Source organism: Lucilia cuprina, chromosome 5, assembly GCF_022045245.1.
Source record: "Lucilia cuprina isolate Lc7/37 chromosome 5, ASM2204524v1, whole genome shotgun sequence".
Lineage (NCBI taxonomy): Eukaryota > Metazoa > Arthropoda > Insecta > Diptera > Calliphoridae > Lucilia > Lucilia cuprina.
In genome coordinates, this window is record NC_060953.1 from 20197611 (window position 1) to 20220509 (window position 22899).

Sequence of the window (22899 nt, forward strand, 5' to 3'; positions counted from 1 at the left end):
TATCTATTTTAGCGAAAAATTTATATTTTTCAATTTATTTTTTTATGAATAGATGTAAAAAGGTTAGTTTAATATAATTATGCGAAAAAACGCGATTTTGAAAAGGTGATCTTTACGCCCTTATTCGCATCCATGCTTCAAATGTTCTTATTTATGTTCTCAGCACTGTATATAATACACACTTCTTGATATGATGTTTATTTTATTTATTTATTTCCTCTATTATATTTTCAGTACTTTTACCATTTAAACTGTGATGTCGTTGTCTATTTAAGATGACACATTTACATTTTTTTGCTTTGTTTTATTTGTCATTGTTGTTTTTGTCGGTTTGTTACTTTTTGTTTTTATTTGGGTAAAAATGTGAATTTTTGACAAGATTCGAAGTAGACATCATTGTCTTAAAGGGCGTTTGACAGTAAAAACTTCGTCTGTAAATATGTATATTGCTGCCATTGTTTTGTACTTAATATTTTCCGGTGTCAGGCAGGAAGGAAGAAAGAGGACATTTTTAACTATAGTGATGATGATTATTATTATTATTATTTGAAAGAAATGTTGGAAATTGTTTTTATTCCTGTAAATTTTATTTTATTTTTTTAACTTTACACTCGATTAAACACAATCAAATATAACCGTTGATATATACATATGTATAAATGTATAAAAAAAATTTGAATATTGTGTTAGTTAATGTGTACAAATATTGGTACGCGTGTGCGCTTTGTATTTATAATCGTAATATAAGGTTGGCTGTACATCACAAAAAAATCTTAAAATTTAACCTTTTTTATCTTTTTTTTTATCAAACAACAGAATTCAGTTTGTTCAAAAAGAAAAATGAATTAGATTGCGAACACAATTACGTGAGTATTATGTACATAAAAGGTTTAAAATTGATTTCTTCGTTTTTATATTATTTTATGAATTTTTGTGGTAAAAAATATGTAGTAATATAAATTCTTTTTGCAATTCGTATCCATGTCACACTTCAGTAATCACAAAAAAGAAAATAAAACAAAAACAAACATTCACGTTCATCACATTTTTCATCAACAATTTGTATTGACAATATGTTTAATCATGTGCAAAATAATTGAACGTTAAAAATACATATTAAAAAGAAGTAACAAAATATTACAAAAATGTATGATAAAATACTTATGTTTGAATAAAATAATAATTAAAAAATAATAAAATCATAAGGATTTAACAATTTGCACTTTTTTATTTAAATTATACAAATAAGGCGAAGCACTATACGAAGTCATTATATGCAAACATGTATGTATGTATGTATGTATATATGGATACGTGAAAGTTAAGATACAGTATACACAGTGTGAAATATATTGTCATGACGACCGCGAGTAACAATTGGTTACAATACCAAAAAAAAAACAAGTAAGAAATTAAAGTCCATATACCATACACCTTTTACAAAAAAATGTAATTTAGTTGTCATAATAAAGCATTTAAGTTTAATTGTACCTTTCCTGAGACATACTTAAGCCATTTATTGTTGAATAATATTGTGGACATTTTAATAGGTTTATATGGGGCCCTATAATTATAGAATTCGTGAGGGTTATCAAGTCTAGTATAGAACTTGATTTTGCAGCTTTTTGTCGAGATACGAATAGGGCTTTTACTATTCGGCGGGTTCAGTTGTATGGGGGCTAGGTAAAATAATGGACTGATGTTAACCATTTTCAATAGGCTTTGTCTCTGGGATAATAGAAGATCATTTACCAAATTTCATTTGATTACAAGGTTTACATAGACGGACGGGCATAGCTAAATCGACTCAGAAAATGATTCTGAGCCGATTGGTATATTTTAAGGTATATACAAAATATGTGCCATATATCATTGAACTATCTCCAAAATTTCCATCTGTAGTTTGATTACAAGGTTTACAGGGTTCAGTTGTATGGAACAATAGAATATCATGTACAAAATTTCATTGCATTTTCTTCAAAATTGCGACCTGTAGTTTGATTTTATTAGTTTTTAAACCAGATAAAATTTGTTTTTGAAAATATTATGCTATACGCATAATTAGGACGAACGACGAATTTTTCGTTACGAATTTTCGTCGTCAGAAATAGAACACGAAATTCGTCATACGTAACGAACTGTGCGATAGGTTTATTTCTATTTCATAACGCAAACAAATGACGTATGTATATTTGGGTGTATATTTACCATTTTCCTTTTAAGTTTCAACAGTTCATACAATTTTCTAGTTTATTTATAATTAAATATTTTTGGTTACATAGTATAGTCACCCCTTGAAACAAAAATTTACTTAAAATTTTAAAGATTTTTACAACAATTTGCCTTAATTTTTGTAAAATATATTAATAAAAATATAACAACGTCGAATTATCTTAAAGGTTGTGGTGTAAAAATGAAGTCAATTAAAAATAACAATTCGCAGTATGTAAATCTTGATTGTTCTTCAAACGACGAATTTAGACAACAAATTTTTGTGGACGAATTAGTCGTACAGAACGATATTGGTCATATATAATTGACATATAAGCATACATGAGGATCGTGATAAATATATATCAATACCATGTAATGTATGAAATAAGTTCTCAATATAAAATAATGTATGAAAATCAATGTAGTATTTTACGAAAAGAAATTACATTTATTTTTATAAATGTTATATTTTTGTAAAATCTTTTTTTGTTACACGAATGTAATATAATTTTATTTTCTTTTTCATTAAACTTTACGTACGTAAAGTGTGATCATCTGAAGGATCCTTTAATTAATATATAGGTGACTAGATAATAAATGTGAACAAGTTTTAATGTTCCCAAATATTATACATATACTAAATTTCACGAGAATCGACAATACTTGCCAATATTTATGTTAAATAACATAGCCATAGGACAAATTCCGATAAGCAATTTTAATGCACAAAACCTTTTTTTTTAAAGTTTAGGAATAGCGGAATAACATACTTAATTAATTTAATAATATTTGTATATCCTTTAATATTTATCGTAATATGTATGTTAAGTATTGAAATCCTTTAAAAGAGAAATAAATAACTATAAAAATGCAAAATTATTAAATTTACATACCCATCAGTCTAAAATATGTATAGTGTAATATCTGCTACATAAATCTTATTTTATTCTTGAAAATATTATTTTATGTGACATACATACATTCTTACATACATATTTTGATATTTTAAGACACAACTTGAAAAGGGGTTTGACATAAATGTGTATGTATGTTCCTTTTACTTTTACTTTAACTTTTCTTTTACATTATGTTAATGTGTCTGTTTCTGTATCACATAATTCAAAATTTAGGAATTTTAAGTATTTTCCGTCTGTGCGCTTTCACATTTGCATATTAATTGTTTTGAGCATATTTTTAGTAACTTAAACGTTTAAAATCGTGACGTATTATCAAATCAAAACGATTTATAATTCTGCTTGGCATACTTTTGCGTAAAACAAATTTCTTTATCATTAAAAACATTCATCTTCATTCTGATATAAGTAATATCGATTTTTAAAAGCAATTTATTTAAATTTGGTGACTTTGTTTAAAGTGTTTGAAAATGTTACAGTATATTATTTAAATTGTTGTTATTAATTTTTGAGTACATTATTGTGCTTATGTTTTACACAGAGAAAACAGATTCGTTGTGATAACCGAATTTGCTTCCAATCGAATTCAGCCGGTTCTCACAACTATATCAAAATTCTATTGTAATTATAGAAAAATTCCGTTACTATTACTGAATATGTTGTGTACACAACTATTTTTGTTTATTATTTGGATTGAAATTATTGGTATATTTAACTGAAATATTATTTATTAAATACCAATTTGTGGATTTTGTATATTTTAAAATATATTTAATTTTATTTAAAATATTTACAAAATATATGAATTTATATAAACGTGCAAAACTTATTTAAATAAAAATACTACTTTTGCCCTTTAGTTTTGATAATTTGGTGGTAAACGCTATGTTAATGTGCCAGGGATTTTGTTCCTCATCCTGTCCAACATGTCTATAAGGTACTACCTTTCACGCCTTTCCGCAGCTGCAAAATTATTAACACTAATGGAAAAATAACACAAAATAGATTATAAGATATAACATATATTAAACATTACCTTTTTAATCCGATTTTTTCGCATAAAGTAATCCTCAAGCGTTATTCGATTTTTTTAAATTATAAATTCATTTTATTTTATTTATTTTTGTATACGTCAACTATTATTACCTCTTAATCGGTTACGAACATCGAATTTAGTTCCTTTAACCGTAATTAAATTTTAAATATATTTTTCAATTGATAATTGATTGCAGTGCTCAATATTTATGTATATTATGTGTTCCTAAAGTTAGGCATCTCGATTATTTTTGTGAAAAATTAATAGTATTATTTTTCAAGCACTCTACTAAACAAAATGCTAAGAATTATTCAAATAATAACAGTAATTTGACCCTTATGTTAATGCAAAATTATACTATATATTAATAACAATATAAAATACATATTTTAATTTTATATCTGTTTATTTTAGGTACTACTGCTGTTAAACACTGTCATTGTTTTAAGAGTAAGTAAGTTTTTATATTTTATTCAATTCACTTAAAATCTGTTCTTAGATTTTGAATAATGCAAGTAAAATTAATATTTAATCACAGCTTGTTATTTCTTAAAAAAAATGTTAATTTTAAAATCTATATAAAACGTACCAATCAAAAATTTTAATAAAAATTAATTTTATTAATTATTTTTTTTTACATTTTAAAATCCACCATCAAATTTATTATTATTATTGTGTTTATAAAACATTATGTTTTATGGTATCCATGTCCATCAAATCATACTTATGTTTAATTAAAATGAAAATCAAAATTTTTAATAAAAATTAATTTTATTGATTATTTTTTTTTAATTTTAAAATCCACCATCAAAATTAATTATTATTATTGTGTTTATAAAACATTATGGTTTATGGTATCCATGTCCATCTGTCTTTCGACAGATATTATTGAGAAAGTTTATTGGTTTATTAAAAATGACCAAATCTTTTTGACCTTATATAATACCTCCTTCAGAAACTGCCTTTAACGTTTATAGTTAATTGTCTTAAAAATACAATGCAGATAAAATTTGCCATGAACAAGCTTTTTTAACAAAAATCTGTCATTTGAATAGGTCCATAATAGCACTATACACCCTATGTAAAAGAAATTCGGCTTGAAATTAAATTTTTTCTTGAATTATTAAAAGTTCGGTAAATAATTTATGACATAGTTCATATTGTGGATTTAAAGTTAATAAGTACTGCAAAAAAATTATTAAATCAATGGTAGGGAACAGGACTAAGCAAAAAAATAAATAAATAAAAAATAATTGGCACCATTGAAGTACTGAAAATGACCTGAAGATTCTAACACAAGCTCGTAATACTTGTCATGGGATTTTTAGAAGTAATTTCGAATTGACTTGATATTAATAATATTTACTTAAATAAAAATATTCGTTCAATTAAAACAATTGAATTATTTTCACTTGTTTGGAAGTCATTACTTTCTTTCATTACTTTCTGAAATGCAAAAAATATAATTAGTGCTACTTTTCAAGTTGTAATAAGTGTCATTCTTTTGGAAATACTTAGATTTTTCTCGTATTTTTTACGTTATTACCCATGAATTGAGAGGTGTCCTATAGTCTTCCACTCTTATATATACGCTTCTCATGAATATGAAGGGAATAAAACACAAAATATTCGTAGCTTTAACTTTATTCCAATATTCTCTATAATTCGTCAATACAAATAATGCCGCCTTATTAAAGGCGCCATTAAAAATCTATAGCAGAGGGGATAGGCAAAATTCTGAGATTTTTATTAATTGATTGAGTGATTATGTTTGACCGATTTGACTAATTTTTCAAAGTTTGTTTTTTGCATTTATTAAATAAATAGCAGTAAACAACAAAAGATTCAAAAAAATAAATAAGATATCTATTTATTTTTCAATTTACAAACCAAAGGGGCTTCGTTTTGCTGTATATTTATTTTGAAAAGAAAAAGACCATTTATTGTTTGTCATGAACAATTTTTTGTTTAAATTGAATGCTTTCATATCATCATATGGTTTACTTATTTATCTGATTACACCATTGCATTTTAAAATCAGTATTTAACCGCATATCGCAATTTGAAGATATGTATGTTAACGTATGCTTATTGTGAATAAAGGACAAATATACATAAGTTTGAAAATATCACAAAATATTTTTACAGTTTTTCGTTTCGTATGAATTTTGGACATTTAATTTATAGAATTATATGAATACTGCAATTATGTTTTTGTGAAGCAAATTAAAATTAATATTTTTTTTAAACTGTAATTTTATTGATCCAGTAACATTTATTCTGATTTCGATAAAAATTTTTTATCGTAATAATAATAACATTGGAGCATAATACAATTATGTATAATAATTTGGCGCGGATCCCCGATGGAAGGGGAGTTGGAAAGATATATTAGGACATGGTTTCCTCAATAATGTTTTTTCTGCGTACCGATACATACCAATTTGCGAGTCAAAATATCCGAGGACATTATGACTCTTTTAAAAATATTTGCCAATATGTTTCTGTTTAAAAGATGTCAAATTATTTGAGGATATTACAACTCTTTTAAAAATTGTCCATGTACATTATGAGATAAAATGGGAAATAGTGTTTAACTGTAGCATATTTTTTAGTATGATATAAAACTTTTACAGTATTCGTATATAATAAAATGTTATAGTTTATTTAACTATTATTGACCATCTTAGAAATAAGTTTGTGTTTTATCTTTTTTTTATTTTTATTCCCTATACCACACCAAAAATATTGGTCCTACACCCACCTTAAAGTATACCAATTGGCCCAGAAGTCAATGTGTGTGTCCATGAAAAGCTTGTGCGCACGCTACAGGTCGCAATTTCGATAATTTGATGAAATTTGTCACATACTCTTATTTTGGCTAAAGGACGAACGCTATTGAAATCAGTTCATATTTCGCCTAGCTCCCATATAACCGTATCCCCGAATAGGGATTTCGGGCTCATTATTATGTTAAATATACTAGTATGTCAACAAAAATTTTAGTTTTATAGAAGTTGAAATGCACTGCCAATTTTTGTAATGATAGGGCCAGATTTGACCCTAGCCCCTATACAAACTCCCCTTCAGAAAATGGCTTGAAAGTCAAAATTTAATTATAAACACTAATAACACGATATATTTCTATATAAATAATTTTGAAGTAGACGTAAATGCCTCTACCAAAATATATAAGTATATGCCCATATTTACCCTTACCCTTATATGAGCCCTTTTTTTGTCAAAAATGTTAAAAAATATTCTGGTATTAAATAATAAACATTTTGAACATACTCACTGCTGTAGGGTATCATATAGTCGGCCATGATCGACTATACCTTCATACTTGTTCATTTTATGTATGTATTTATTTTTATATGTATATACATATAAAGTATTTATATTAATGAAAGTCCACAATATTTTACTGAAAAAAATAAAAAACCAAGCTGTTCTTTATTATACAATAAATGCTCTTATCAATCATTCATTCACTCTTTTATTTTGTAAACATTGTGGGTGTAGATTTTGGTAAAGTCATGTGGCATCATTAAATTTAAAACTATTATTGTCATATGTTTTCAGCCTTTTCGACATTTGTTATAGATTTTTATTGAATTGAAAATCTATTATTTTTTGTAAGATGAATATGTTTCTGTTTTGTCTATTTAAACATGAGGGAGTAGCAATAATAACTAAAAACATTTGGTCAAATTCGTTATATTGTCAAATAACATTAAGTTGTTTTATTAATTTTTTTTAGTAAAAGATCTATTTCTTATTTTTGAACCATGAATGATTAATCGAAAAAGAGCATTATACAACACATTTATCTATGCAGAACATTTGATTATTTATAAGTCTAAAATATGTAATGTTTTGCACACTTATTTCTTTTAAGCTTTTTAACTTATTTCTAGAATAACTTTTTAAGTAACTTTTTAAGATATTGGTTCATTTAGATTATTAATTTTTATTTTCAACACAAGCTTTTGCCGTAAAACCGCAAAATAAATTCAACATTGACTGCCAAGAACAGTAGGTATACTTGTTACATTCAAATCATATTACTCATACGCCTATACTTTAAAATATATATTAGAAACTCTTTATACAACATCGAAACATTGATCATAAACCCACAAAAATATATACAGCGAGCGTCAAAAGAAAGTGTACAGCTATTTTATTTACATAAAAACTTATGTTACAATATAATTATTGATAAACCGTAAATGGTCAAACATTTCTTTGCTTATTAATAAAATATATCTCCAGAAGTAATGATCAGAGTTTTGAACCACTTTTGTAAAATTTATCCAGTTTTGTTAATTATGCAAGTGTTTGAATTGGTCTTTGAATTGGACTCATATCCACTAAATTCCCCTGTTACTGTTAACTGTTATATTTTTTTATAATATAATAAGCCATTTTAGTAGTCCTGGTTAAGGAAAATATTCAACCGTATGTGTCATACATAATTTTTCCATAGTTTTTAATTGTTCAACGACTATTTTTAACAATTCGTTACATTTCCCGTAATCATTGTTTTTTATTTAAATTGGAAACGACATTTAACAGTAGTATGGAAGTCTATTTATACATTAGAAATCATTTATAATCTAAGCCTATGTTTCACTGTTCATAATTATATTCGTACTAGCATACCCTGTGTGCTTCACTATCCTAACTTAAATGCATTCAAAATTTTACCTACTTTTATGGAAAATTAAAATTGATTAATCATTTTTTTTTTTTAATGTTTCAGTTTTATGCGGTCAATATTAAGTGATTAATTTAGCAGTCAGTAAAAAGTTTGTATTTTTAGTTTCATTCATTTAGCTTCCATATCATAGAAAATTTTGAAAGTAATATTTGAAAATAAGTAAGTCATTTAATAAAAAAAATTTATGTTTCTGTGTTCAATATTATATACAATTCAAAAAATATAATTTGATGAATGAAAAAGTATCAAAAGTCCCTTTTAGTAGATACTCATTCACTAAGGTCCCCACATTTTAAATTTTATTTTCAATATATATGTTCAATATCGTAAAAATTAAAAAAGTACCGTGTGCTCCGGTTAACCATTATAAAGAATATAAAAAGAGTAAATAAACTACTTTTTGAAATTTTATAAAAATTGGCTCAATGACTTTGAATAAAATAAAATTTCCCGTTTTTTCGGTACTTTTTCCCCAGTGAAAAAGCAAAAATTTTATTACAATAAATATTACAGAGTTAGTCCGTAATTTAATAGGAATAATTCAATAAACCGAAAAAGTTTTCTTAATGTGTTAAAAAAAAAGTACCATAAATACAGTTTACTCCCTTTACACCCAAAAAGGACTGAATTTTAAAAAATTATGAAACAAGTGTCTCATAATTTTGGGAGATGTATCCAAAATATTTATTAAAATTTGATTATGTTTATTATTGCAAAAGCTAAAAAGGTACCAAAATCACCTTTGTTACACATTTTTACCCCTTAAAAGTACGAAATTTCAAAAAGTGCCAGATACCTATCTGCTGAATTTAAGAGTAGATACAGGTGCTTTTAATATTTTTCTTGTATCACTAACATTGTGTGAGATAATTAAGAAAACCAGTTTTACCCGTTTATCCCTTTTCACTCGTAAATGTTTTGGTCATGTAGATCCTTAGTGAATCTACATGACCAAAAACACATCTACTGTCAAAATTTCATGATTCTAGACAGTAACACTACTCTTTTATATATATATATATATATATATATATATAATATATATATATATATATATATATATATATATATTATATATATATATATATATATATATATATATATATATATATATATATATATATATATATATATATATATAATATATATATATATATATATATATATATAATATATTATATATATATATATATATATATATATATATATATATTATATATATATATATATATATATATATATATATATATATATAGATTATAGAAGTCTTCTAAACTGCAATAAAACATTTAATTTTTATAAATAGGTGTTCTCAAACAAAGACTTTTGTATAACTGAAATTGGTGTACACTTTCTTTTGAAGCTCATAGTATATATTCTGGGTCCTTATTAAATTCTAAGACGATCTAGCCATGTCTGTCCGTCCATCTGTATATCAGTCTGTTGAAACGGAAAGAGCTAGAAAGTTGAAATTTTACACAAATATTCCTCATATATTAGGTTTATTTGACCTCCTAAAAAACAGCTTTAACAGTCATAACTGTTTTAAAAATGCGAGCATAGCAATGAAATTCGACAAAAATAAGTTTTAAATGAGCCAAATTTTCTCTACTAAATTTTATGAGCATCGGTCCATAATTGACCCTTTCCCTTATATATGGTCCCCTAGAAAAATTACTTTATTGCTGGCTTAAAAATACAAGTTTAGCGCTAAAATTAAATATAAGTAAGTTTCTTACTTATGTGAGTATTTCCCACATACTGATATCTAATTTCTATACCATAATTAGCATGATGTAATAAGTAAGGTGAGAGCGTTTAGGCAACAACGGCAACAAACACAATATTTTTTTGTTTGTTTAGAGTATGGGTTTTGTCAAAATGAAATTTCTAAAATTGAAAAATTATAAATATTGGAAAGAAAATTTGTTGTGTATTTTACAATATTACATATAAAACCGCCGTTGCATTTAAATTGTATTCGCAGCAGAACAACGTCTTATTGGTGCTTCATCTGATATTCTTCATTTGAAACCCTTTTATCAGCATTTTCATTCATAATTTTTGATTTGAATTTTTTTCGTTTGAAAACACAAATTTAATTTTTATGTTAGAATAAAAATAAATAAATTATTTTTGACAAAACCCAATCATTTTTACAATAAACAAATAAAAAACAGCTGCCTTGATGATTTCACCTTACTTAGTGCATCCTGATAATTAGCAAATGAATTTTCCCTTCACTATAGTTTAATTATTTATAAACTTTCATTACTTTGCTAACCATTTCCAGTAATATCTTTAGAAATGAATATTACTTGTATGACTGATGTTAAAGTGTAAATTATAAGAAATTATTCAAGAAAAAATCAAGTGTCAAAAAATGTGTAATATTTTAAGAGCATTCTCAAAAAAGTGAACATTAATGTTCAACAATATGTAACACTTGACAGAAACTGTCAACGACAAAATAATCATTAAATGTTTAGAAATCCTTTCTTGTAAGCATCAGCAAATACGTACACATGCAAATATTTATACTGACATTTACTTAAATTTAATATTAAAATGGCTTTATTCCATGAAAATCTATTAAATAATTCTTCGAATTTTTTACTAATGACGTCAATATATCCCAGCAGACAATAATTATAATCATGGAAACAAAAAATGGAAATGCATGGTTTTTGTGTTGCGTCGTATGGATATTAATATATTTATAAAGAATTTTCTCTATTATCTAGTCAAGTTAATTGCTAGCCTACAGTTTAGCCTATAGTATAGCCTATGTTCTAGCCTATATTCTGGACAATAGTCTACTATAGAGTCTGGTTTATTGAAGTCTAAAGTACAATCAATATTTCACTTTTTTCATCTTCTAACTTTTTTAACGTATAAACATTTTTTAAAGAATTTTTTAAACAAGGAACAGCTGATTTTGGACAAAATAAACTGTTGTAAACAATTGTACCCTTAAAGGAGAAAAACAATTTTAAGGGAACAAAAATTTCACTTCTATACGCTATAGGGGTGAATATTAATTAAATGAAGATTTATTCCCTTTTTGGGTATTTTATTTTTGAAAAGAATAACGGTAGTAATATTTAAACAGGATCAGTATTTCAGCGTTAACTGTTATAGTACTGAAAAGATAATTTAGTGGCAACAATAGCTTTAAAATGACTTAAAATGACTTAAAAACGTTGGACGTACTTCTAAAAACTACTCCTAAGTAAAGTCATTGCAATTTTTAAAACTGCATATTATTAACCACACTAGTATCACAAGTGTTTTATTATCTGTACTACGAAACTAGAAATATACGTATATTTGATAAGTCCCATATATGTGGGAAAGAGTTTTACTGTTAATTTTTAAGTTTGCTAGTATATTCTTTTACTCAAAGCCCTATTAAAAAGTAATTTTATCATTCTATATAGAATGGTTTCCACACAAATATCAATATTAACATTTCTTTAAAAAACTTCCGAAATCAAATACGGTTAGAAACAGTAACTAATTCCTTATTAGACCTACGCTATAGACCATTGACTAAAAATTCTCTTAAAAAATTAATTTGTGTTATTGAGAACGACTACTCATTACAAAGTAATGTATGAAATAACTACATTACCTACAATACTCATTACCAAAATTTGAAAATATCTTACTGGGATGTTACGATTATAATTTTGAATTGAATAAACTTGAGCAAATATAACATACAGATCAAATCATTTTGTGCGAAAGAGAAAGAAATAGTTTTTGGCTCGTGACTCCGCTTTATACCCATTGCTAGTGTATTAATAGATGAAATGTTGTTGTCTATAACTTTTTTATCAGGAGAAAAAGGAAGTAACAAGTGTTGTCAGAAGCTACTGAGACCAAATTGAGGTTAAATTACAAATTAAAATATAAATCTCAAAATATAAAATACTATCAACACTTACTACACTTACTAAACAAACAAAATTGTTAGTTACAAATTAATTCGATATTGACAAATTGGAGGTTTTAGAGGTAAGTTTGTTGTATGTCGTTAAACAATCGTTCTCCGCCTACTTTATTAATATTATATTATTTTCTTAACACTTTTTAATGTTCACAAGTTGAACTACAATTTGTCTATTGAAACTACACATGTATTATTTATCTAGATATACCTATTGACACTTTATTTCATAGTAAAAAAATAAATATTTTGGATATTTACATCAGTGGTGAGAAAGGGCATATATGTATAAGTTTTTCATTCCGTGTATAACACCACGGAATGAGTCTATTTAGCAAAACACTGGTAATTAATAAAATTCGCCCAAAATATTCATTGTTGTGTGTTCTAGGTAGATTGGTATTGAAAATCAATAATCGGTCCAATGTGTTCAGAATTAAAAATAAAAACTTAAGACAACTTAGAAAAAATTTTAATCTTTTGTTCCTTTTACAAAAACTAAATTGATGAATTCTGTATTTTAATTGCATATATGTACATACATATATTTAGGATATGCTTTGAATTAAAATTAATGAAAAACTAAACTAAAAACTAATAATTGATGGAATAGAATTCCAATATAAATAATTTTTTACAAAGCCTACCTTCTGGTAGTGTTAATGAATTGTTTTTCAAATTCTAACTAGTATGTGGAAACAGTAAAAATTTCATATAAATATTAACCCCCTTATTCACAAACAAAATTTCCATACAAAATCTATTTTATAAACCTATTATGAAATAAAAATCTTGTTTGTGAATAAGGGTGAAGAATAAATGAAAACTGTATACATACATATGTATGTATGTATGTATGTATGTATGTATGTATGTATGTATGTATGTATGTATGTGTAAAAATGGTTGTAGTACGTTTGTAGTATGTTCATAGTTTTAATAGTCATTAATTTCAGGTGATTTGACTATTAATAAAGGACAGAGTATAGATTTGTGTAAATATGTATTAAAATATTAGTTGTATGACACAAATTATCAAAGGAATAGTAAAACATTGAATGCTATTTAATATTATACATAATTCATGTACTATGTACTTAATTCCGATTAGGAAATGGGAATTAACTCACATCAGCAGGTATTTGTTGGTTGTCAACAGTATTCCAATTCTTTTCATTGCTTTACAGTCACAACATGAGAAGTTAAATTAAATAACGTTTAAGAATTTGGATAATAAATATTGGTCACATACTGTTCACATCAATCAATTAAAATTTTTATAACTTTTTAAGTCAAATAAATATTAAACAGGTTTGAGACCACGAATTTGATTTATTGCTTGATAATTTGAAGTTAAATTTGTTTCTTTATATTATATGTCATACGTGTCCAAGTTAGCTCATCCTTTAGGCTTTAATACTTTTTAATACACATAAGTCCATAAAAATTCAAAAACTTACGGAGAATTTTTCTTTTAAACACTCATTTTAATAAAAAAATTTAACAAGTTAGAGCCGAATACAGCGGCTTTATTTTAATTTCACTTCCAAAAAAGAACTTAATAAAGCCTTCCCATTTTTTTATATATTGAAAAAATATAGGAAAATAATTCTGTAACTTCTAATCGGTTTGTTCAATTTGAACTTAACATGTTGAGAAAGTTTATTGAGTTTAAGTTCTGAAGTTTTCCAAAGTAAGACATCTCAGGTATGTACAATTTTTAAATCGATCCTATTTCTTCGTTTGTCCAATATAAATTGCCTTTTATAGTTTAGGGTATATTCGCATTTGGAAATTAAATTTTCAACTTTTTACCCAGTATTGCTGATAATTTTCACAATTTCTTTTTAGTTTTAAAATCTATATACCTGTAATTTTTTTCGTTTAATAATATTCTGAAGTTTATATTATATGTAAATTTTAATATTTTAGTCTTCATAAAAATTTAACAATAAAAATTGTTTATTGTTAAATTTTTATGAAGACTAAAATATTAAAATTTACATATAATATAAACTTAAGAATATTATTTAACGAAAAAATTACAGGTATATAGATTTTAAAACTAAAAAGAAATTGTGAAAATTATCAGCAATACTGGGTAAATAGTTGAATATTTAATTTCCAAATGCGAATATACCCTAAACTATAAAAGGCACATTAAAAAAAAAAAAAACTTTTATAAATTTTTGCTCATCGTTTGGGAAGTATTCCTGTAAAAAGTGAGCATCGGGAAATCCCATGTACTATGTATAGTAGGGTATAACCAAAAATTTTACAAAATTGTTGCAAAAAATATGTTTGTGTCGAAAACTTCCAATTTTGTATTAAAAAGTTAAAATTGTCTTTAAAGTAAATATCGAAAACTTGAAAGTATTTGGCTTTTCTAAAGTCTAAAGTGATATATTTTTTCAACGTACTTTTTATGCCCTCCACCATCATCAGTGGTGATAGAGCAGCCGCGAATCCTGGTCAAGTGTTTTTAACTTTTGTTTTTTCACCTTTTTATACCCTTCACCTTCGTGAGAAGGGTATATATAAGTTTGTCATTCCGTTTGTAATTTCTATAATATAAGTTCCGACCCTATAAAGTATATATATTCTGGATCCTTATAGGTAGCGGAGATGATTAAGCCATGTCCGTCTGTCTGTCCGTCTGTCTGTCTGTCTGTCTGTCTGTCTGTCTGTCTGTATGTTTGTTGAAATCAGTTTTTAGAAGACCCCAGATATCTGCGAGATCCGAATCTTCCATAATTCTATCAGACATACGGCCGGCAAGAACGCTATTTAAAATCAGCAAAATCGGTTCATAAATAACGGAGATATGAGCAAAAAACCGAGACAACCTCTGAAAATTTCATATAAAATTTAGATTTTTTATTCATGCTCAGACAGAAACTGCAAAAAACAAAAACAAAATACATAACAATACGGTAAATGTTGTTATTGTTATTTGTTTATAAAAGCAAAGCAGAGCAAGAGTAGCAGAGCGAGAGCAGCAGAGCGAGAGCAGCACTAATGTTTTGTTATTGGCTAGAAATATGAAATTAAGTATGTAGAGCCTGGATTAAGTGAGAACCTATAAAAGGGGACTTTCTGGTACTTTTTCGTTCTTCAAAAGGTATTTTTTGAAATTTCTATAATATTGAACCTAGAAACATGAAATTAAGTATGCATGGCCCGGATTAAGTGAGGACCCAAACAAGGGGAGTTTTTGGTACTTTTTCGTTTTTCAAAAGGTACTTTTTGCAATTTCTACAATATTGAACCTAGAAACATGTAATTATGTATGTATGGCCCGGATTAAGTTAGGACCCATAAAAGGGGACTTTTTGGAACTTTTTCGTTTTTCAAAAGGTACTTTTTGCAATTTCTACGATATTAAACCTAGAAACATGTAATTAAGTATGTATGGCCAGGATTAAGTGAGGACCCATGAAAGGGTACTTTTTGGTACTTTTTCATTCTTCAAAAGGTACTTTTTGAAATTTCTATAATATTGAACCTAGAAACATGTTATTAAGTTCGTATATCCCGGATTAAGTGAGAACCAGTAAAAGGGGACTTCTTGGTACTTTTTCGTTCTTCAAAAGGTACTTTTTACAATTTCTACAATATTGAACCTAGGAACATGTAATTAAGTTTGTATGGCCCGGATTAACTGAGGACCCATAGATGGGGACTTTTTGGTACTTTTTCGTTCTTCAAAAAGTACAAAAGGCTTTAAACACATCATGGTGAAGGGTATATAAGATTCGGCACAGCAGAATATAGAACTCTTACTTGTTTTTATTCCTTTTTCCTCATTTATATATTTTGTATGAAAAATTTTCAGTTTTGATTGAGGGTATACATAAGTTTGTCATTCCCTGTAAAACACTTAGAAAGATTTATCGTTATCATCATTAAATTTAGTATAAATAATATGAACATAAATAACATTACTAACATAAATCTCAGTTGGTGCACAATTGGTCAAAGCTCACATATAAAATTCACCTTCGAAAATCACATCAACGTACTTATTTCACTGATAGATAAAGCCTTTGTGATAAAATTGGAGTTGAATATATCTGTGTAAATCATTCTACCAATGTTTTTTCCCGGATTATTGGTCAAAGCTCCCATATAAGGTCCGTTATTAAAATCACTTACACGCATATGTATCATTGAATTCGAAAGCTCTATGAAAAAAAAAATTAGACAATAATATGTTTTGAGTACACATAAATCATTCTACTAATTTTTTCCCGTTCATTATGGTGGTCATAGCCCCATATAAGACTCATTTCCGAAAATCACTTAAACACACATATTTAATTGTCAAATAAAGCTATCTTGAGCTACCACAAACATGTTTTGTCCATGTATGAATCATATTTAGTTTTTGGATAATAGAGCTATCGAAATAAAGTTCGACTTGAATATGTTTATGGCCGATATGAAATTTCAAAAATTGTATAAATGTATGAATATATTTAGGTATGTATGTAGGGTAGAAGGGGAACCATAGCGAGTTTTTAAAAAGCAGCCTCAAATTAAACCAATTTTCTTTTCGGTATTCCAATTATGTTATCGAAAATACTATTATATCCTATGGTTCACTATTATAAACATTATATCACCAAATTAAAAACATATTTTGCTGTTTAATACTTTAATTCATCAAACAAAGTACAATCAACAAGATATATATAATGTTTATTTCAAATAACTTACCAAAAAAGTTAAAACAAATAATTACTGCTTTTATTTTAACCAAATTTTGTTCTACGTGCATTACATATATTTGGCGAATGTGCTCCAGGAGCAGTTCTGGGGTTTAGTTAATTTTTTCGGTATTCCAATTATGTTATCGAAAAAACTATTATGTCTTATGGTTCACTTTTTTGACATTATATTACCAACCTATATATTTTTTCTATCGCATAAACTAAAAAATTTAGCACAAAAAATATACACAGTGAAATATTTTTACAGCCCTTTGAAAAACAATAAATCACGTCTGCCTCCCATCATATCTAAAGTTAATTTTTTAAACTTTCATGGATAATAGATAAACATAAACAAAATTTTATAATGTTGTTAAATCGATTACTCGGTTTTTAAGTTACTCGCATTGCCAGATGTGCTCCTATGGCGAATTATCCCCCTTCTACCCTATATGCAATGTACATTGTACATAGTGAGAATGATTCTACATACTTCAACTATAACATGTTTACATATAATTAATAAAAACTGAATGGACCTGCTGTGTTTTTCCATCAGATGCGTTTTACCATACATTCATAAGAACACTTTATTGTTATTTCCAATTAAGTTGGAAAACAAACCCATAATATCAGTACACACATAAATATTCATATATGTATGTATGTTCGTATTAAAATAAATTTTGCTTATTCTTTCGTTATGTACTTACTACATGTTTCTCAATTATTGCAACAGAACTTTATGTATTAATGCACAGTGGAAACTATTGAATGAAATTGGAAATGACTAGCAGAGAAGAGTAAACATTGTCTACCTACATAATTATTATTTTAAAATTTGTATGTTTAGGTATTTGTTTATATTTAAACATTTCCCGTGAATCATTACACGAATAACATTCAAAATTATAACCACAAGGTTATAATTTTGAAATTTATGGGACATAATATTGTTGTAAAAATAATCCAAATATTACTAATATTTATTTTATAATTAGCATCACTGTATAATATGGCGATATGTTAAATTGAAATTGGACATGTTGAAAATATTTCTACATTATAAATAATAAATTGATTGTTATTTCTACAGTTGCTAAATTCCTTTAGAATACATAATATAAAATCTATCCTTTGTACAGATGATGAAAAATCTACAATATATAGAAATATTTATTACTAAATTGTAAATGACTTGTACGCTATTTTGTTGAACACAGTTGCTCATAAAGTGTTTACTCTTATATATACCCAGCAAAAAATTTTTTAAGTTGTTAATGCGTTTTAAATTTATGCCAAAATTCTAAGAAATTGGCTTATGTAAAGGCTTGAAACATTGCACCCAATTCACTCATATGAAACTCTATTATAGGAATTGTAATATTCACACTATATATCTTATGATTTAAAAGAAACGTGCAATTTCATTCAATAAATATTAAAAATAATTAATAAGAAAAGAAAATATCAATTTGGTCGAATGTTTAAAAGATTTTCACTCTGAATTTTTTATTTTGTTATCATATAAATTCTTAACAATATCATGCTAAAAACAATTGTTCGAAAATTAAAAATTAATTCATAATACATACTGTCATTAATGCATTTTAAAATTTACATATATTGCACCAATGAAAATTCGCTTTAGAATCATCGGTTATAAGCACTCATCATAATGACGAGCTATTTTCCCAAATACGAACCCATTCTCGCCAATGACACGCTAAGGTTAAAATGTTTTCATTCAGTTCATTATTAGTTGAACCCATGCTTTTACCAAATTTTTTTTCACGCCTTTTTTTTGCTGGGTTGTAATGACATATTTACTCGTATAATTAAAATTGTCAGAAAGTGTTCGTTTAATGAATTGTAAAGAGAAAATGTAATAAATCATTTATAAGAACAAAATCAAATTATGCACTAATTGCAATGAGTTTTAATTAAAAAAAAATTACAAAAATAGTAAGGAAACATTTTACAAGGAATGTTGATAAACAGCTATTTTATATACATATATCTTAATAATAGGGTTATTGTTTAATACAATCCTATACCAGATATAAGTGGGCTATATAACATTGGGGTTGATTAAATTTTTGGTCGATTCCACCGGAACTTATTCTAACATTTTCTCGTTTATTTATATAGTATTTCATTAAATAATCTACTTTAACCAAATATGTATGACCTTTTTTTGGACCTAATTACGCAGTATATTATGACTTCTATATATACATATATACATTTTATATGGATTTCGTTATTTGGTAATGAGTTATGTGCGTTATATTGCCTTTCGACAGGGGATCTTTTATGAGAGATATTACCAATTGTTTTATACTTATATCATATTCTTTACATTTTCAGTCCGAATTTTGTATGGATAACATTTTTTTGTAATGAGTAATGTGATTTTCGAAAGTGAAGCTTTTACATGTGCTTCGACCAATTATGGAACGATCCAGAAATGTTTGCTTCATAATAATTCTATCTATATAATTAATAAACAAGGCTATTTTTTGTGACCACATTTACTCTTTTTCTCATCACTTTTTTGCAAAGTTTAATCAATCAGTAGTACATGAAAATATCGAAGGGTATTAACATCAGAAGTCATTTATTTTTAGATTAATTATGTCTCAAATGTCTTTATATCTTTTGACAAAGCTCACCAAAAGTGTCTGAACCCCAACACAATAATTTTAGGAATGGTTTGTACTTCCAAAACACTTACGTATTAATGACTTTTACTTTCCGTCTGCATTACTTTTAAGTTCTCTAGTAATGACTTTCTTTTAATAATTTTTATTTTATATTTCAAAATTTTTGTTTTAAAACCATTATTTGACGCACAATATAATAGCTAAGCAGTGGTGCAACGAATATAACATTTAACTAACAAACCGAAGTCCCGGGTTAGTTTTCTCACTGGCTCTATTTTTATAAAACATAAAACAACTTACTCAACAAGGGAAATGCTAGTACTTCTTTAACTCCCTATTTGTGAGAGAGCGTAGAAGTACGCACCGCGTTAAAATAATGAATTAAAATGCTAATAAATAAGTAGTGAAAAGAGGTTTTATTAGCATTTTAACTCATTACTTTCCAATATAAGTTTTTTCTGAGTCAGTACCTTATTTCATCTGTACATTATAGAAACAACTCTAATGAACTTAAAAATGAAAGTGCTTTTCACCGTTTCAAAGAAAATTGCAAATTATACTTTAATATTTACAGTGTAATGTCATTTGTTGCAACATTTGGTTTTTTTATAATAGCATAGTAAACGAAAATGAGCTTAAACATTTTAATGCACCAATGAACCCATTACCAATTGTGGCAACATAAAAAAATATGCTATTACTATTTTATTATATAAAATTTGCCAGCAGAAAATCAAGATCTCTTAAAAAAAACTATTATTCATAAATGTAAATATTTTTTTATTTATACTGATTTGGTCCTTTCAAAATAGTGACATTTTATTATTTTACATTAGAGTGCACAAATTCTATCAATTAGAAATAAGGTCTCATTTAGGCTTTTTAGAAAATGAATTATTTGTTGATATATCTTGGGGCCACCCTACTGTGCGTTTGTTGTTTTTATTATTTTCGTTTTAAGGAACTTTTGCCTTTTTTACTTTTTACTTGTATTTAAGTTAATATCTATATGTAAATGCTAAAAATGCAAATTGTTAAATAGAAACACAACAAATGAATATAAAAATACTTCATTGCTGAAAAATATTCTTTCACTTATACCATAGAGAATTCAAAATAGATTCTTTGGAAGAAGTATAAGTTATAGTAATATTAAGAAAGGACTCTAAATGGAAAGTATGTTTAATAATAAAAATATTAAGGAAAAATTTTAATACAAGGAAAAACACATATTTTATCCAAATAAAGTAACAAAAGTTGAATTAAATGTAGAATAGAGACGGATGTTGCATGTGCACAATGGTTGAGTATTATATTTATTTTTGTTTCCTTATTTATTCTTATTTCAAACCGACTGTGTCAAATTCATTTCAATTACAATTGTTGAACAAACGTTTTGTTGGTGAATGTAAGTATTTATTTATTTTGGCCTCAGCTGGAATACTCTATGGAGTAAATGGGATGGATCTACGATGAAGAATAAGAATGTAAACATGGCCATACAGGCGGAATAATATTTATAACAGTATAATGATGTTTATTCCGAAATCAGCAAGTTAAAGTCAAAAAGCAAAAGAGAAGAATCGTATGTACATACATTCATATATTTCGTTATATGTATTTATGTTAATATTTTATTTAATTTGAGCCAAGGGGAAAAATTTAGCTACATACATTCATATGTATAAAAAAATTATAATGAGAATGCGTTTATAAATCAGAATAAATTTAAAGAAAAAATATTACTCCTGTATTCATAAATGATTTATAAAAATATAAACTTTGCAATTAACCTTTAAAGCCAGTACTCTTCTAGCAATGATAACATTTTACTCAAACAATTTTGGTGTGAAAACCTTTTATCATCCAAAACCATTCACAAACAAATTTACATTAATTTTTGAGCCACATTTTGAGTCATTGAATTTGAAAAAGTGTTAAGCCATAGCTCCTGCTCTTTTTTTCAGTTCTCATGTTGTGGATCAATATCATTAAATAGAATTTATAATGTGTTTCTATTATGTAGATACATAAAGAATAAACTAGAGATCTAAATAATACGACAGCATACAAAGGCTTTCATCTTAAAATGCACAGTGTTACAGGAATAAACTAATTTCTAAAATTTCGATATAGAGGGAACCAGGTGCAACCAAGAAAGCGTATTTTTATCTAAAATTCAGATCTAGGTTTAAAATTTCCTAATCACGCAGTTAATATCAAATTATAGGAACCCATTTCATATAGTTCAATATATTCTGGAAACTTCTGTTAAAAGTTTCGTTGTGGTCAAGAAAACTAAAAAATTCCTAAATTTTTTAAAACATTGGGAATTGAGGGATTTGTAATTAAAGACGTGCTTACAAGAAGATCGATATTTAAAATCACCAAAATCGATTCATAAACAACAGAGATATTTATAAAAAATTTTCATGCTTAGACAATACAAACAATCAAAACAAAACACATAATCATACGGTAAATTTTGTTAGTGTACTTGCTTGTTTATAAAAACAAAGCAAAAAGAATAGAATCATAAAAGGGTACATTGTGGTATTTTTCGGCTTTAAAAACGAAATTTTTGAATTTTCTATAATATTGATCATAGAAACATTAAATTTATTATGTAGAGCCCGAATTAAGTGAGAACCCTTATATGGGGACTTTTTGATAGATTTT

The 22899-nt window shown here is 26.3% G+C and overlaps 1 protein-coding gene across 2 annotated transcripts in view; it reads left to right on the top strand.

Annotated features, from left to right (window-relative positions):
• LOC111675866 (tyramine/octopamine receptor) overlaps nucleotides 1–22899 on the top strand; it is a 182781-nt gene that overhangs the window by 96770 nt on the left and 63112 nt on the right. The window contains exon 3 of one of the 2 annotated variants that reach the window (XM_046952292.1): nucleotides 4579–4618. The gene's annotated coding sequence lies outside the window, so the exon portion shown is untranslated. The remainder of the gene's footprint in view (nucleotides 1–4578; nucleotides 4619–22899) is intronic. The other variant, XM_046952289.1, reaches the window with a different exon arrangement.